Source organism: Hemiscyllium ocellatum, chromosome 16 (genome assembly GCF_020745735.1).
Source record: "Hemiscyllium ocellatum isolate sHemOce1 chromosome 16, sHemOce1.pat.X.cur, whole genome shotgun sequence".
Classification (NCBI taxonomy): Eukaryota; Metazoa; Chordata; class Chondrichthyes; order Orectolobiformes; family Hemiscylliidae; genus Hemiscyllium; species Hemiscyllium ocellatum.
The window spans coordinates 83,089,775-83,108,633 of NC_083416.1; positions in this window are offsets into that span (position 1 = coordinate 83,089,775).

The window sequence follows — 18,859 nt, forward strand, 5'->3', positions numbered from 1 at the left end:
AGTAGGTTAGGATTGTTTTCATTAGAAAAAAGGAGATTGAGGGGGCACTCGATTGAGGTTTACAAAATCATGAAGGGATAGAGATAAGCTTTTTCCCAGGGTCAGGGATTCAATAATGAGAGGTCATACGTTCAAAGTGAGAGGAGAAAAGTTTAAGGGGGATACCCGTGGAAAGTACTTTACACAGAGGGTGGTAGGTGCCTGGAACGCGTTGCCAGCAGAGGTCGTAGTGGCAGGCACTGTAGATTCATTTAAGATGCATCTGGACAGATGCATGAGTAGGTGGGGAGCAGAGGGATACAGATGCTTAGGAATTGGGCGATAGGTTTAGACAGTGGATTTGGATCGGTACAGGCTTGGAGGGCTGAAGGGCCTGTCCCTGGGCTGTAAACTTTCTTTGTTCTTTGTTCTTTGCCATTTCTCGGCCCACTTCCCCAGCTAGTCAAGGTCCTGCTGCAATTTCTGATAACCTTCCTCACTGTCCACGCTACCTCCTATTTTAGTGTCATCTGCAAACTTACTAATCATGCCTTGTACATTCTCATCCAAATCATTGATGTAGATAACAAACAGTAATGGACCCAGCACCAACCCCTGAGACACTCCACTAGTCACAGGCCTCCAGTTCGATAAGCATCCTTCCACTATTACCCTCTGCTTCCTACCATCAAGCCAATTGTGGATCCAATTTTCCAGGTCACCTGGTTTCCATGTGATCTAACCTTCCAGAGCAGCCTACCACATGGAACTTTATTAAAGGCCTTGCTAAAATCCATAGAAACAATATCTACTTCTCTGCCCTTGTCAATCTTCCTGGTCACTTCATCAAAGAACTCTAACAAATTTGTGAGGCCTGATCTCCCATTCACAAAGCTCTGCTGACTATTCATAATCAAACCCTGTCTTTTCAAATGGTAACCTTCAGGATATTGATTGTTGGGGATTCAGTGATAACATCATTGAATGTAAAAGACAGTGGTTAGAATGTCCTTTATTGGTAATGCCTGGTTATTGCCTGGCATTTGTATGACATAAATGTTACTTGTCACTTCCCATTCCCAAGCCTGGATATCTTCCAGATCTTGTTGCATTTGAACACGAACTGCTTCATTACTAAAGGAGTTGCAAATGGTGCTAAACAATGTGCAAACTTTGGTGAACATCCCCATCTCTGCCTTATGTTGGAGGGAAGGTCATTGATAAAGATGATTGGGCCTAGAACACTACTCTGAGAACTCCTACAGAAATATTCTGGAGCTGAGATGACTGACCCCCACCATCCACAACCATTTTCCTATGTGCCAGGTATAACTCCAATTAAAGGAGAGATTTTCCATTGATAAATGTTGATTCCAACTTTGTTAGGGCTCCTTGATGCCACACTTGATCAAATGCAGCTTTGATGTCAAGAGCTGTCACTCTCTCTCTAGAATTCAGCTCTTTTTTTGACCCAAGGCTGTAAAGAGGTCAGGAGCTGAATGGCCCTAGGGGAACCCAAACTGGGCGTCACTGTGCAGGTTATTGATGAGCAGGTGCTGCTTGATAGCCCCTTCCATCACTTTACTGATGATGGAGAGGAGACTGATGGGGCGGAAATTGGCCGAGTTGGATTTGTTTTGCCTTTTGTGTACAGGACATATCTGGGCAATTTCCACATTATCAGGTAGATGCCAGTGCTGTAACTGTACTGGAATACTTGACAAGTGGCAAGTTCTAGAGGACAAGTCTCTGCAAGTCTATCAGGGCCCAGAGCCTTTGCAATATCCAGCATAGCTGGGGGTTTTTCTTGATATTGTGTTGAGTGATGTGAATTGGCTGAAGACAGGTACCTGTGATGCTGCAGATCACTGGAGGAGACCGAGATGGATCATCCACTCAGCACTTCTGACTGAAGATTGCTGTGAAAGCTTCAGCCTTCTGTTTTGCACTGGTGTGCTGGGCTCTTCCATCATTGAGGATAGGGATATTTGTGGAGCTTTCTCCACCAGTGAGTTGTTTAATTATCCACCACCACTCACGACTGGATGTGGCAGCACTGCAGAACTGATGTCTGATCCCTTTATTATGGGCTCGATTAGCTCTGTCTATTACTTCCTGTTTGTACTGTATGGAATGCAAATAGAGTGTTTGGTGGCTTCACCTCATCTTCAGCTATGCCTGGTGCTGCTCCTGACATGCTCTCTTACACTCTCCATTAAACTAGGGTTAGTCCCCTGGTTTGATGGTAGTGGTTGAGTGAGGAATGTGGTGGGAGCCATGTGGCTGTGAATGCTTCTGGGTGATGATTCTGCTGCTATTGGTGGTCCACAGTGCCTGGCAGCTTAGATTCAGTCAGAGCAGCTGTGAAGAATTCTTCCATTCTGCCCAAACAACTGGTGTCAATCCATCAGTGAAATACCGAGGTAATACCGCATTATTGAAAACATGGCTTTTCAGAGGAGCCGGTAAGCTGTGTGTATATATGAAAACATTGAGAGAAGAGAAGATGGGTTATCAATAGTTCTCAACCAACACCACCAAAAGATATTATACAGTTATTAATATATTGTAATTTCGGGGGCCTCCCTATTTCCTACATTACAATAATAACTGCACAGCAAAAAGTATTGACTTGGTATAATAGCTATCGAACAGGTGCTTGCATAAAGAGGTGTTTGCATAAACAAACATTTGTTCTGATTTAAGAAAGTGCATCCGAGTTTAACTTTAATTCATTTACAGGTTGAGGGTGTCACTTTCTGAGCCAGCAATTATTGCCCATCCCTAATTTTCCCAGAGGGAAGTTAAGAACCAACCACACTGGGTCTGGGGTCACATGTTGACCAGGCCAGGTAAGGTCAGTAGTTTGCTTCCTTCATGGATATGAGTGTACAAGACTTTTTTTATTTCCAGTAGTTTTGTGATCATCATTAGATCCTTATTTCCAGATTTTTATTGAATTCAAATTTCTCCGTCTGCTACGGCACGAGTATGAACCTATGTCTGACAAAGTTACTTGGGTCTCTGGATTAATAGCAGAATGATAATACCACTAGACCATCCTTACCCCAGAAAGTGTCAGTTTTCCATAATTTAACAGGTCTGTGTGTGATTAGTAACTTAGCATTTGCCTTCATCTATTAGTCTGTGTTCACCAGAAGCTAACAGCGCCAGATAGACGATGTTTGATAGGATTAGAATCCCAGGAGTTGAAAGGCTAGTTTGCGCTAGTCAATTTGTCCCTCAGGTGATATTTTTCTCCCTGGGTTATGTAAACCTAATTGTACTGATGTCCTGAACCAACATCTTCATTGAACTGTAGTATTATTGATGTTGGTTCAGACCCTGTGAAAACTCCAGCTAATCCCATAATATCACAACATTTATTGCAGTCAACAGGTTTAAATTAACATTGATTTTTTTTTCTCTTCCGAATGCAACAGCTAACAAAAGAAACTCTGAAGAATCTCCTGTCTTCTCTGGTTAATGCATTAAAGAGAATAATTCAGGTCAAAGACCAAGGTTTTAATATTGTTTCCAACTTTGCTCACTGAATGTTCAGCCTCAAATAGCAGGAGAAGGCCAACTGGCTGTTTGAGCTTTCTCCACCATTCATAGAATTTAGAAAATAGAACATAGAACATCGAACAGTACAGCACAGTACAGGCTCTTCTTCCCTCAATGTGTGCCGGCCTTTTATCCTACTCCAAGATCAGACTAACCTACTTACCCTTCAGTTTACTGTCATCCATGTGCCTATCCAAGAGTTGCTTAAATGTCCCTAATATATCTGACTACTGCCACTGCTGGCAGTGCATTCCACATACCCGCCACTCTCTGTGTAAAGAACCTACCATTGACATCTCCACTAAACCTTCCTCCAATTACCTTAAAATCATGCCCTCTCATGATAGCTGCTTTCACTCTGGGAAAAGGTCTGGTTATCCACTCTATCTGTGCCTCTCATCACCTTGTACATATCTATCAAGTCACCTCTCACCCTTCTTCGCACCAATGAGAAAAGCCCTAGCTCCCTCAAACTTTATTCATAAGACAAGCCCACAGTCCAGGCAGCATCCTGGTAAATCTCCTCTGCACCCTTTCTAAATCTTCCAGACCTGCCATAGAATGAGCTGACCAGAACTGAAGACAATGTTCCAAGTGTAGTCGAACCAGGGCTCTACAGAACTGCAGCATAACCTTGTGGCTCTTAAAATTAATCTCCCTGCTAATGAAAGCCAATACATCATACACCTTTTTAACAACCCTATCAACCTGGGTGGCAACTTTGAGGGATTTATGGATATGGACTCCAAGATCCGTGGTGGTGCAACATCGAGGGCCGAAGGGCCTGTACTGCGCTGTAATGTTCTATGTTCTATGTTCTATCGCTCTGCCTTAACCCTGTATTCTGCATTCAAATGAATCACTTCACACTTTTCCAGGCTGAACTCCATCTGCCACTTCTCAGCCTAGTTCTGCATCCTGTCAATGTCCCATTGTAACCTACAACAGCTCTCCACACTATCTACAACTACACCAACCTATGTGTCATCAGCAAACTTTCTAACCCACCCTTCCACTTTCTCATCCAAGTCATTTAAGAAAATCATAAAGAGCAGTGGACCCAGAACAGAGCCCTATGGAACACCACTGGTCACTGAGCTCCAGGCTGAATATTTTCCACCCACAATGATTCTCTGTTTTCTATGAGCCAGCCAATTCTGTATCCAGACAGTCATATTTCCTTGTATCCCATGCATCCTTACCTTCTGAATGGGTCTACCATGGGGAACCATATCAAATGCCTTGTTAAAATTCATATACACCACAACCACTGTTCTACCTTCATCAATGGGTTTTGTCACATCCTCAAAGAATTCAATAAGGCTTGTGAGGCGTGACCTGCTCCTCACAAAGCCATGCTGACTCTTTCTAATCAAACTATGGTTTTCCAAGTAATCATAAATACTGTCTTTCATAATCCTCTCCAATACTTTGCTCACCACCGATGTAAGACTGACTGGATTATCCCTATTCCATTTCTTGACCAAGGGAATAATATTTGCCACCCTCCAATCATCTGACACTAGTCCAGTGGACAGCACGAATGCAAAGATCATTACCAAAGGTACAGCAATCTCTTCCCTCACATTCCATAGCACCCTTGGGCATATCTCATCTGGCCCAGGAGACTTATTTATTTTCATAATTTCCAGCAAATCCTCCTTCTTAACGTCAAACTGTTTGGGTACATCAGCCTGTTTCCTGCTGTCCATACAAACAACAAGGTCCCTCTCAGTAGTGAATACTGAAGCCATGTGTTAATTAAGGCCCTCCTCTACCACCTCTGACTCTAGGCATAAGTTCCCTCCACTATCCCTGGTCAGCCCTACCCTCACTCCATCCACTCTCTTGTTCCTCACATAGATCACCTCAGGGTTTTCCTTAATCTTACCTCCTGAAGCTTTTCATGCCCCCTTCTAGCTCTCCTTAAGTCCATTCTCCAGTTCCTTCCTAGCTACCTAGTGAGCCTTCACATCCCTGTCTGATCCTTGCCTCCTCAACCTTAAGTGAGCTTCCTTCTTCGTCTTGACTAGATTTTCTACATCCCTTGTCAGGGAGAGAGCGAGGACTGCAGATGCTGGAGATCAGAGGTTGAAAAGTGAGGCATTGGCATAGCACAGCAGCTCAGACAGAATCCAAGGAACAGGAGAGTCGACGTTTCGGACACAAGCCTGTCATCAGGATTTATTCCCAAAACACTGACTCTCCTCCTTGGATGCTGTCTGACCGGCTGTGCTTTTCCAGTGCCTCACTTTTCTACATCCCTTGTCACCCAAGGTTTGTTCATTCTACCATTCCTTCCTTGCCGCAGTGGGATTAACTTATCCAGCACTATCGTCAAGTTGTCCCTAAACAACCTCACATTTCTGTTATGCATTTCCTTGAGAACATCTGTTCCCAATCTCGGCACTCCAGTTCCTGCCTAACAGCATTGTAATTCCTCTTCCCCTAATTAAATATTTGGGTGGCACGGTGGCATAGTGGTTAGCACTGCTGCCCAGGTTCAATACCCACCTCAGGCAATTGTCTGTGTGGAGTTTGCACGTTCTCCCCGTGTCTGTGTGGGTTTCCTCTGGTTGCTCGGGTTTCCTCCCACAGTCCAAAGATGTGCAGGTTGGGTGAATTGGCCATGCTAAATTGCCTGTCGTGTTAGGTGTAGGGGAATGGGTCTGGGTGGGTTGCTCTTAGGCGGTCAGTGTGGACTTGTTGGGCCAAAGGGCCTGTTTCCACACTGTAAGCAATTTAAGAATACCGTCTGCTCCCATCTGTCTCCATGAGTATAGTAAAGGTCACAGAGTTGTGATTACTATCACTGAAATGTTCTCCCATTGAGAGATTTGACACCTGGCCTGGTTCGTTGCCAAGCATCAAATCCAATATGGCCTCCCCTCAAGTTGGTCTATCGACATACCGAGTCAGGATTCCCTCCTGGAGACACCTGACAAAAAATTGCTCCATCCAAAATATTTGAACTAAGGAGGTTCCAATCAATATTTGTGAAGTCGAAGTCACCCATGACAACAACCCTGTTATTTCTGCACCTTTCCAAAATGCTTCCCAACCTGCTCCTCCATCTTTAGAAAAGTGGGGGGGAGATCCAAGATGGCGGCGACTCAGCAAGTCTGAGTTTACAGTGCTCTTCCCAAAACCTGGGTAAAGTGAGTTACTCACCCCCACCACACTTACCAAACCACCCAAAAAAATTTTCTAACCTTAACTAGCTGCTTACTATTATATTTAAGCAGTTTAATATTAAGTGGATAATGAGTAAACCAAAGGGATCCCGCAGCTCTCAGAAAACAAAGACCCCTCCCCCACCCTCCTCTCCTCCTCCGGCTGCAGCTGATGTAAAAACAGGCCTTGAAGAGATGATTGCCAGGCTGGAAACGACACTCGTCAATTTCATCGCAGAATCCAGACAGAGATGGAACTCATTCGAAGAAAAGTTACAAAAGCACAGCCAGGGTATTGAGGAACTGCAGGGCCGAGTGAAGGGGCGGAGCTAAAGGCCAAGACCTCCGAGGCTGCAGCTCAAACAGCTGCAGAACAGGTGCGAGCTCTGGAGCAGAGAGTCCGGGCCTTTGAAATCTACATGGATGACCTGGATAATAGAAATCGGAGAAAGAATATCCGTCTTCTGGGCCTCCCTGAACAAGAAGAGAAGGGACAGTTAGCAGTATTTCTGGAGCGATGGCTGCCCCAGCTTTTAAACCTGGGGGCTGAAACTGACCGGGTAAGGGTGGAGTGGGCCTACCGGGTCGCAGCACGCGGATCTGGCCCAAACCAGCGCCCACGCCCGGTCCTGTTCCGGCTGCAGAGTTATAGGGAGAGGCAGATACTCCTGGATGCCTCCAGAAAGCTTGGAAAGGATCCTAAAGCTATGATTCATGAAGGATCCAAGATTATGTTATTTCAGGACTTCTCCCCGGCTTTGGCCCGAAGGAGGAAGGCGTTTGATGAGGTGAAGAAATGTCTAAGGAACTTAAATATTCAATACACCTTACGCTACCCAGCGACGTTATGCTTTACCCACGAAGGATCCGAGTATAATTTTAGATCACCAGAAGAGGCTAAGGAACTTTTAGACTCGTTTAAATAAATCGTAAGAGACAATTTATGTTGGCTTGCCTCTTCCACACTCCGTGGGGAGAAGTGGATACTTTACTCTACTTTACTTTTGCTTCTGGGAGCAGGGTTGTCTTCCATTGCTATTTTATGTTATTATACTTAACTGTAATTTGTTGGAGTTGTAATTTTATAGTTATGTGTGTTTGTACGTGGCATTGATGCTTTCAGATATACTCAGGTATGGGTGGGGAGGGGTGGGGGTGGGGCACTCACTGTTAACTCTAGCTCGGTATTATATCTAAATCCTATTAAGGAGCGCCCGGGTCAAGGGTGGGACACTGTTTGGGAGAGGATATGGTGGACCTTTAGAAAGGAAGTAAGGCCCCCTGAGAACAAGGGGGAGGATCTCCATCCAAACATGTTTTTTTTTGTTCTTATTGTTTGGAAATAGTTTCCTTTTTATTATACTGTTATGAGTGTATTAGAGAACATTTTCTCTTGTTTGACGGATGTAAGTGACTCTACTATACACTCTGGATAATTGTGGATTAGATTAGTAGTTAACTGAGTTTCATTGTTTTTCTTTCTTCTTTAGTATCATTCCTTTGAATTTTGATGATTATATATTTAAGATCTATTTTTATATTAATGTTTGTGCTTGAAAGTTCTGTTTATTTTTGTAAATCTGTCAAAATATTAAATTTCTAATAAAAATATCTTTAAAAAAAAAGAAAAGTGGAGGGGTCAATAGAAAATGCCCAATAAAGTGATTGCTCCTTTCCTATTTCTGACTTCCACCCATTCTGATTCAGTAGACAACCCCTCCCGACAATCTCTGTTTCTGCAGCTCTTATACAATCCCTAATTAGTAATGCCACTCCCCCATCTCTTTTACCTCCCTCCCCAATCCTTTTAAAACATCTAAACCCCAGAACTGCCATTCCTGCACCGGATATTTTGCATCCCAGGTGTCAGAGACAGGGATGTCTCAGACCAAGTCGACAGGATTCTTAAGGGGGACAATGAGCAACCAGAAGTCGTGGTACACATCGGTACCAATGACAGGCAGGGAAAGGGATGAGGACCTGAAAAATGAATATAGGGAGTTAGGTTGGGAGAAAGAAGGCAGGATGAGCAGAGTAGTAATCTCAGGATTGCTCCCGGTGCCATGGGCTAGTGTGGATAGGAATAGAGAGCGAGTGCAGATGATCACATAGCTGTAGAGCTGGTGTAAGGGTGAGGGCTTCAGATATGTGGATCATTGGGGCACCTTCTGGGGAAGCTGGGACCTGTACAAGGGGGAGAGATTGCATCTGAACTGGAGGGGCTCCAATATTCCTGGGTGGGATGTTTGCTAGGGCTCTTCAGGAGGGTTTAAACTAGTTTGGAAGGGGGATGGGAACCACAGCTATGGATCAGAGGATTGAGTACTTGGTAAACAGGCAGATACAGAGTGCAGAGAGTCTGTGAAGAAGGATATACAGCTGATAGGGCAAAGTTGCAGTCAGTGTGATGGGTTGAAGTGTGTCTATTTTAACACAAGAAGTATCAGAAATAAAGGTGATGAACTTAGAGCATGGATCAGTACTTGGAACTATGAATTTGTGGCCATAATGGAGACATTGATGTCACAGGGGCAGAAATGGTTGTATGATCATGACTGATGCTCTAGGTCAAGAACATATTCCTTACTTTCTCCCCATAAACCTCAATTCCTTTAAAATAAACAAAAAATTTGCTTTCTTGAAAATATTTAGTGACTTGACCTTTTAGATTGGAATACGCCCATCTACCTCCTTTAAGATGCTTTTAAACCTAACTAATTTACAAGTTTTTTGCCATTTGTCTTTGTATCCTTTTAAAAGTCTCAGTGTCATACTTTATGTTATAACACTTCTATGAAGTGCTTTGGAATGTTTCATTCAGTAAAAGGTGTCGTAAATATATAAGTTGTTATTAATGTGCATCACAATTGTCTCTGGGAGGGAGTTTCAGGTTCGTAATTGTGGAAGGAAATATTTCCAACTCAGGCAGGAATTTGCACCTGGTTGTGTTTTAGATTATTCATCCTAGATTGTGAATGAATTAAAATTTCAATTGTCACAATGAAGGGACAATGGAAAACAAACGTGAAGTTAAAATAACTGCTAATTCTGGAAATCTGAAAATGAAGAGACCGAAAATGCTGGAAATATTCAGTTGCTCTGGCAGCATCCATGGAGAGTGAAGCAGAGTTAACATTTTCAGTTTGTGTATGAGTCTCTTTCAGAACTGAAGATCATATTTCTTTCTCCTAAGGACATTAGTAAGCCAAATGTTTTTTTTATGACAATTCTTGCATGGTTATCATTTTTGAAATTAGCTTTTAATTCCAGATTTGTGAAATGAATTTTACCAGCTGCTATGGTGGGAGTTGAAAGCATGATCTTAAATTTTAGACAGTAAGTTCTGGAAAAGCTTCCAGATTTGGCATCAGCTCAACTTTCTTTGGACTGGATTTGAAATGCGAACTCTGTTTTTCTCTCTCCAGAGATGCAGCCAGATTGAATGAGTTCTCCAGCATTTTCTGCATTTATTTTAGATTTCCAGCAACATTTTACTTTTGCCCCAGACCATTAGCCTGGTTTCCTGCATTTCTAAACCAATGATGTTGGGTGGATGAGTTGACTCAAACCTGAACATTGATTGAGATGTAACAGATCCATAGCTTCCCTGCCTCTTCCGGATGTCCAGGCTGCAGTTCACACAGTGATGGTGACTGTTTATTATGTTTTGGAACTTCCCTGTGTATTGGGGTTCTGCATTCAGCTCATTCCCAATGCTACTAATTAGACACTGAATTCATTTCCAGGCTGATTAGTGTACTTAACTTTAACAAGGAGGTCAGCTCACTGATGCAACAGTCTGACAATCAGGTGTCTAATAACTGATCAAAGAGGAAAACTTGAAACAGTAAAGATCATCAATCTAACAAAGCCAACCCCTTTCATCTCATGGACCATGTGATCCATTCTATGTACCATCATCTGAGGCACTGCTCTTCCAAAATGCTCTTTGATCCACAGAAGCTCTCACAAATTATATTGGGACACGTGGAATGATAAAACACTCCAGCAGAAAGGCGGTCATTTGATCCATCACTTCTGAAAAGCGTCTTTGAAAGATATTTCTCCTTAATTTCTATTCAATCTTTCTTTGATTCCTCAAGAGGATTTTAAACTTTCCTTTTCAAATATTTGCCACCAACCCTTTTAACAGCTATAATTAATTTTGGTTTCATCAAAGTATATAAAAATTCTTGTGTGCTAAGGAATATCTACTTAATAATTGTGCTCTGAACCTATTCTTTCCCACTTCTGGTGAATACTTTAAACTGATGTTCTAAGTTTAAGCCCTGAAGATTCAGATGTGTAATTAGTCAGTGTTGCACTGTTAGAGACCTCCTCTTCGAGAAAATGTTTTCTCTCTCAGATGGATTCAAGAGATCTCGGAAAATCATTTTCATTTGAAGAGCAGGGGAGATCTCCACAGTGTTTCTGTGAGGATGCAATCATTAATTAATATCTCCAAAAGTGCCAGCAATGATCATTTCCAACAAGAGAGAATCTTAACTACTTCCCCTTGATATTCAATGGGATTACCATCACTGAATGCCTAACATTATTATTTGTGCCAATAATGTTGCTCCAAGTACAGGGCAGAGGTGGGGTCTCTGTAGTGAATAACTCAGCTTCTGCCTCCTTAAAGCCTGGCCAACATCTTGTGGGCATAAATTAGGAGTCGAGAGTGTGGTGCTGGAAGTGCACAGCCCTCATTTCTGATGAAGGGCTAATGCCCAAAATGTTGATTCTCCTGCTCCTCGGATGCTGCCTGACCTGCTATACTTTTCCAGCACCACACTCTCTACACTGATCTCCAGCATCTGTAGTCCTCACTGTCTCCCGGCATAAATTAGGAGGGTGATGGAATACTCTTTATTGGCCTGAACGTGTGCACTTTGATCAACACTTCAGATACTCCACATTATCCAGGCCAAAGTAAGCCTATTTGACTGACACCCTAAGTATCAGCATATATATTCGCACCCTTCACCACTAATGCACAGTGGCAACAGTGTGTAAAATCTACAAGGTGCACTGCAGCAAGGTTCCTTAGACAGTACCTTCCAAATCCATGAACCACTTCCATCTAGAAGGATGAGGACAAGCAGGTATATGGGAACATCACCACCTGCAAGTTCCCCTCCAATCCATTCAGCATTCCTGACTTGGAAATATATCGTTGTTCCTTCAGTGTAACTGGGTCAGAAATCTAGAACTCCCTCCCTAATCACACTTTGGGTGTGCGGACTGCAGCAGTTCAAAAAGGGAGCTCTCTAGCACTTTCTCAATAGCAATTGGAGATGGATTGCAAATTCCAGCTTGGCCAGCGATGCCCACATGTTGGAAAACAACAAAGCAAAAGCTGATGACCTGACCGATTCTGTTTGTGGGTCTTCTCAGAACAAACATAAGTGCAAAGCCTTTTGGTGCAGCTGTGATGACACCAAAAAATGACTTTACTGAATGAACAAGCACATCCTGAGAAAAACGGAAATTGTTGGAGAAACTCGGGGAAAAGAGTAGCCAGTGACCCTTGTTCAGGCCTGTTGAATTTCTCCAGCAATTTCTGTTTTTATTTGTTTCAGACATCCAGCATCCACAGTCTGAAAACAAAAAAAAAATGCTGGAGATCACAGTAGATCAGGCAACATCCATGTAGAGGAAGCAAGCTAATGTTTTGATACTTGAATTGTTAGCTTGCTCCCTCTGCATAGATGCTGCCTGACCCGATGTGCTCTCCAGCATTGTTGTTTTCAGTTCAGATTCCAGCACCTGCAGTAACTTGCTAAAGCATCCACAATCCTTTGTTCTATTAAAGCACAAGCTAAGGTTGCAGAGGCCATAATAGCAATTAAAAAATTTTTCTTGTTTCTCATGAAATTCCAAGTATTTATTGATGGTGTCTTCCAATGTTTCGGAGACATCCAATAAGATTAAAAAGCACTTTAATAAAATGCAAAATCCAGTCACCCAGTCTTAAAAGATTAAGGACTTTGCAACGATGCACAGCTAAAATCATGATGGTGTTTCTTGTATAATTTATGAAAAGAAAATGCAACAGCTCATATATTTCTATCCTTAACCATTGACCTTAAAAGTCAATGCAAAACATTTTCCAAAGTGAAGTGTAACATTTTTGACTGACCCTGACCTTTATTCAAAAGCATTCCTTACACATCCTTGCCCTTCACTGTGATGGGCTTCCCATTAGGAAGCTCTGAATCAGCCAGGCACAGCTGGAACCCTGGAGTGTATGTGACACCTCACTAAACATGAGGCAGCTGAGAGGTGTTATGTAGCTGTCGGAAACAATGTGCATTCATTTCTGACAAGTCAAGCGAGGACTGTTTCTGAAAACCTCTACAGTTTTATTAGCTGCTTCCAGTTATTACGAAGTATTAGAAAGTTTTATTTTTAACAGAAACAGTCCTTCCAGCCCAGCAGGTTCCATAACCACAGTACTCTACATGAACCACCTCCTGACTTATTTCATTTAATTCCATAAGCATATACCTCTATTTATCTCTCTGTCAAGTAATTACGCAGCTTCCCTTTAACAGCATCCATACCATACCTAGAGTCATGAGTTCTCCTCAAAGAGTTGTCTCCTCAAATCCCCATTGGATTGTTCATGAACAAACTTCATTAAGAGCTTCTCGTCCTGCAAGTGGAAACATTTATTTTGTGTGTATCATTACGGACTTATCAAAGGGATGTTCATTGCAAGAGATCAATCTCACGTTTGGAGAGGTTAAAATCCAAACCACAAGCATTAGATTATTCATTTCAGGCTCATCATGTGGTAATGCTTTAATGTTCAGATGCAATGTGACTTCCATAATCAGATCCCGCTGAAGTCAATAAACTTGTCACGGTCCATCCACTCGCAATTTATACAGATAAACCAAACAATGTGAGAGACTATCTAACTGGATTAGCCTAAAAAATCAATACACAATAAATATTATGGAAGCAACTCTAATTTCTCCTTTAGTGGCAGAGAGGGGGAAATTGTTGCCTTGCTCATGGAGCAGGGACTGAGATATCCTGTTGGACAGGGTGTTGCAGTGCCTGGACATATCCATCCTTCAGTTTTTAGATCAGAGTGGCACTGGAAAAGGTCAGCAGGTCAGGCAGCATCCGAGGAGTAGGAAAATCAATGTTTCGGGCAAAAGCCCTTTTCCAGCACTACTCTGATCTAAACCCTGGTTTCCAGCATCTGCAGTCCTCACTTTTGCCTAGATGATCTATACCCCTTTTTCAGACCAGCAGTGGGGGTCTCAATCTCAAACCGTGCCCATCCTTGTCTGAGGCTGCCCCCTGGGAGCGACATACCCTTCCCCCTTTGCAGTATCAGCATCTGGAGGAATGCCCAATGGACCTTAGGAAGAATGTCAATGCTTTCCACCATTCTACTTGGGTAAGTGTCACTCTCTTCCCTCCAATACCTCACCCTCAATCTTCCTCCACATATGTGCCCACCTCTCTCCAAGCTTTATGCTCCCCCACTCCTTTGATCACCTGTCACATGTTCTGTCCCTCACACTCAGCCCAACCTCTGATACCACTAATCCTGCACATCCTCTGTGCAGCCCACTCACTCACTTGGGATACCTTTCCACCTGCACCCACGGTGTGACCCACACTGATACTCGCCCCTCTCTCTCTCTCTCTCTCATTCCAGGAGGAAAGCAGCCCACAAGAGAGCAGTCGGGTGGTGAGCTGCCTGACGCTCAGCTCCTCACCCCTTATATGGAGACCATCTGACTCTGACTGTGACCACTCTTGAGGGGCTGACTGACCATATCCAAACCCCTGGACTGGTCTCAGAGGCTGCCCTGGACATACTATGCCGGGACTCCCCGGGGAAAGGCTGATCCCATTAGCTGACCAGCTTGACACGTTTCCTGGCTTGTGTCTGTGTTAAATAGCATGGCAAGGCAGCAGTGTTGCAATCCCATTTCCCCTGGCTGAGGAGGTCAACTGCAAAACAATATTACAAGGCAGAGATTCAGGTAAGCTCAGAGTGAGTCACTGCTATCAGAACAAATGAAGGAGATGTTGCAATCATTGAACCATAATGTTGAGCCCAGAGGTTGTGTTAAAAGGATGAAGTGTTGCTCCTCAAAGTTCTATTTATCCTCAATATCTCAGGGTAGCAAGCTGAGGACAGAGATGTCTGGCAGGGTGTTACATTGAGCTTAAAATGAGAAGAGAGATCAAATCTGTGTCTTGTGACTCCTTACAACATCTGTTCCTTCAGGTACAAGAGCTGAAAGCCATAGGATGCCACTTTAAGATAATTGTTTTGGAAATCAGAGATGATGAGGATAATTTGGCTTGCATGGTATGGTTTCTGTGATTTGGAAGGCAGTGCTTGAAAGGACAGTGAAAGCAGTGTCAATAACACTGAAGATCGTATGAGGAAAGGCTGAGGCACTTGGGGCTGTTTTCATTGGAGAAACGAAGGTTTAGGGGTGACTTGATAGAGGTGTACAAGATGATTAGGGGTTTAGATAGGGTTGACCATGAGAACCTTTTTCCATGTATGGAGTCAGATATTACGAGGGGGCATAGCTTTAAATTAAGGGGAGGTAGGTAAAGGACAGATGTCAGGGGTAGATTCTTTACTCAGCGAGTCGTGAGTTCATGGAATGCCCTGCCAGTAACAGTGGTGGACTCTCCCTCTTTATGGGCATTTAAACCGGCATTGGATAGGCATATGGAGGAAAGCAGGCTAGTGTAGATTAGGTGGGCTTGGATCAGTGCAACATCAAGGGCCGAAGGGCCTGTACTGCGCTGTATTTTTCTATGTTCTATGTTCTAAGAGCTTCCAAAAGGTGTGGAGGTGCCAGTGTTGGACTGCGGTGAACAAAGTCAGAAGTCACATGACACCAGGTTATAGTCCGACAGGTTTATTTGAGATCATAAGCTTTTGGATTGCTGCTATAACCTGGTGTTGTGAGAGAGCTTGCAAAGGAGTATGAGGTAATTACTTCGAAATAAGAGATGCATGTCAATGGAGAAAGAGTGGGGGAGAATTATTTGGAGAACCCTTTCAGAAAGTGAGTGTGGGTATGATCTGAATGTCCAGTCTGCGCTGTAAGATTCCTTGGTTCTTTAAAATTTTACCTCAATACATCAGATGATGATGGAATGACCCCATTCTGAATGATGTGCACATTGACTGCGATGTGTATTTCCAAACTGAGCCATTAAGAAATGACTTAACATATGATGTATCTGCCAGCCAAAGAAATAAATATCGAAATTACTAAAACTATACAAAACTGATTTGAACACTGTTACAACTCCCCATCTTTAAAGCATAAAATCAAATACAAAAACAAGAAGCATAACACAGTGATGTCACTCCACATCACTCCCCACTTATTGAACAATGTTACACAGCGAAGTTCATGGTGACTGAAGAAAATTGGATCTGACCAGTGGACGTCGGTGTTGCCCAAATGAAACCAGCTCTCCTAATGAGCTATCAGGCAGCAGTAACAGGTACATTACATAGCACATAATTTGCATCCTCCCTGAGGATTCAAGAATTAATGAGGCATCAATCTAAATGTTATTGGTCTTTCTATTTGAACATTGCACATTATTTCTTTGCATGGATCTAATTAGCTTCGACTCTTCAGCCTTTGCTGCTGCCCTTTCCATTGAACGACACAGCACAGAAGCAGCAGCGTATTGCCAACAAATGAAGCCCTAAATGTAAGTTTATTGTGAGGAGGTAGATCAGCAGACTGACATGTGAATCAGTTGACAGATGCACCTCCCTAAAGCATATTATGACAAACTTAAATGAAGCGATCAATACAACTTTTGTATAAAATTAAGGAAAGATGGGTTTTGAATAGTTATATATCTCAACAAGTCCACAACAATGTCTAACATTCTTGTCCCACCTCACACGGGTGATGGTGATATGGAGGGGCCAGTGCTGGACTGGGGTGGACAAGATCAGAAGTCACACGACACCACGTTTCTAGTTCAACAGGTTTATATAAAATCACAAGGTGACGAAAGGGCACTGTTCCGAAAGCTTGTGATTTCAAATAAACCTGTTGGACAATAACCTGGTGTCATGTGACTTCTGATTGTTTCCAGCACTACTCTAATCTTGGCTCAGATCTCCAGCATCTGCATTCCTCACTTACATCCAGAATAGCTGTTTGGACTGAATATATTCAAGACAATTCATATCCTACTGGGGTTTTAACTTAACCAAAGTGCTTCTAAACCATGGAAGTGAACTCCAATAGCTCAGGAGAACTTAATAAAAGATATGTTTCTCTCCTATCTCCCCTCACCTCCCCTCTTCACTCAATCTTGTTCCAAAGATGAAATTCCTCTTCTGTTGATCCTGGACACACTAAATATTCAACTTCCCTTGCTGGTCCCCATCTCCATCATTATTATTAATATCCCTCTCTACTTTGCTTGACACCATCATCAGTCTACTCCTCAAAATAAACCAAACCTTGAACATAGAACATAGAACATTACTGTGCAGTTCAAGCCCTTTGGCCCTCAATGTTACGCTGACCCGTGGAACCAAGGTGAAGCCAATCTAATCTATGCTATTCCATTCTTGTCCATATGTTTATCCAATGATCATTTAAATGCCCTTAAAGTTGGTGAGTCAACTACCATTGCAGGCAGGGCATTCCACACCCCTACTATTCTCTGAATAAAGAAACTACCACTGACATCTGTCCTATATCTATCACCCCTCAATTTATAGCGATGTTCCCTCATGCTAGCCATCACCATCCGAAGAAAAAGGCTCTCCCTGTCCAACCTATCTAATCCTCTGATTATCTTATATGTCTCAATTTATTCACCTCTCAACCCTCTTCCCTCTAATGAAAACAGCCTCAAGCCCCTCAGCCTTTCCTCATAAAACCTTCCCTCCATACCAGGCAACATCCTGGTAAGTCTCCCTTGCACCCTTTCCAATGCTTCCACATCCTTCCTATAATGTGGTGACCAGAACTGTACGCAATACCCCAAGTGCAGCCACACCAGAGTTTTGTACAGCTGCAACATGATTTCACGGCTCCGAAACCCAGCCCCTCGCCCAATAAAAGCAAACAACCCTATCAAGCTGGGTGGCAACTTCCAAGGATCTATGCACAAGGACACCGAGATTTCTCTGTTCATCCACACTACCAAGCGTCTTGCCATCTGCCCAATACTCTTTTTTTCTTGTTGCTCCTTCCAAAGTGAATCACCTCACACTTTTCTGCATTAATCTCCATTTGCCTCCTCTCAGCCCAGCTCTGCAGCTTATCTATGTCCCTCTATAACCTGCAACATCCTTTAGCACTATCCATCGACCTTAGTGTCATCCCTCTATGCCCTCATCCAGGTCATTTACAAAATGGCCAACAGCAGTGGACCCAAAACAGATCCTTGCAGAGCACCACTAGTAACTGAACTCCAAGATGATCATTTCCCATCAACCACCACCCTCTGTCTTCTTACAGCTAGCCAGTTTCTCAACCAAGCTGCCAAATCGCCCATAATACCATGCCTCCGTTTTTTTCTGCAATAGCCTACCATGGGGAACCTTATCAAACACCTTCCTGAAATCTATATGCATCACATCAACCACTTTACCCTCATCCACCTGTTTGGTTACCTTCTCAAAGAACTCAATAAGGTTTGTGAGGCAGGGCCTACCCTTCACAAAACTGTGTTGATTGTCCCTAATCAATTTATTCTTCTCCAGATGATTACAGATCCTATCTCTTCTCACCCTTTCCAACACTTTACCCATAACCGAAGTATAGTTACCAGAGTTGCCTCTACACCCCTTCTTGAACAAGGGGACAAAATTTGCTATCCTCCAGTCTTCTAGCACTATTTCTGTAGACAATGACAACATAACAATCAAAGCCAAAGTCTCTGCAATCTCTTCCATAGTTTCCCAGAGAATCCTAGGATAAATCCCATCCAACTCAGAGGACTTATCTATTTTTACACTTTCCAGAATTGCTAACACCTCCTCCTTGTGAACCTTAATCCCATCCAGTCTAATAGTCTGTATTTTAGTATTCCCCTCGACAACATTGCGTTTTTCCTGTGTGAATACTGACGAAAAATATTCATTTAGCATTTCT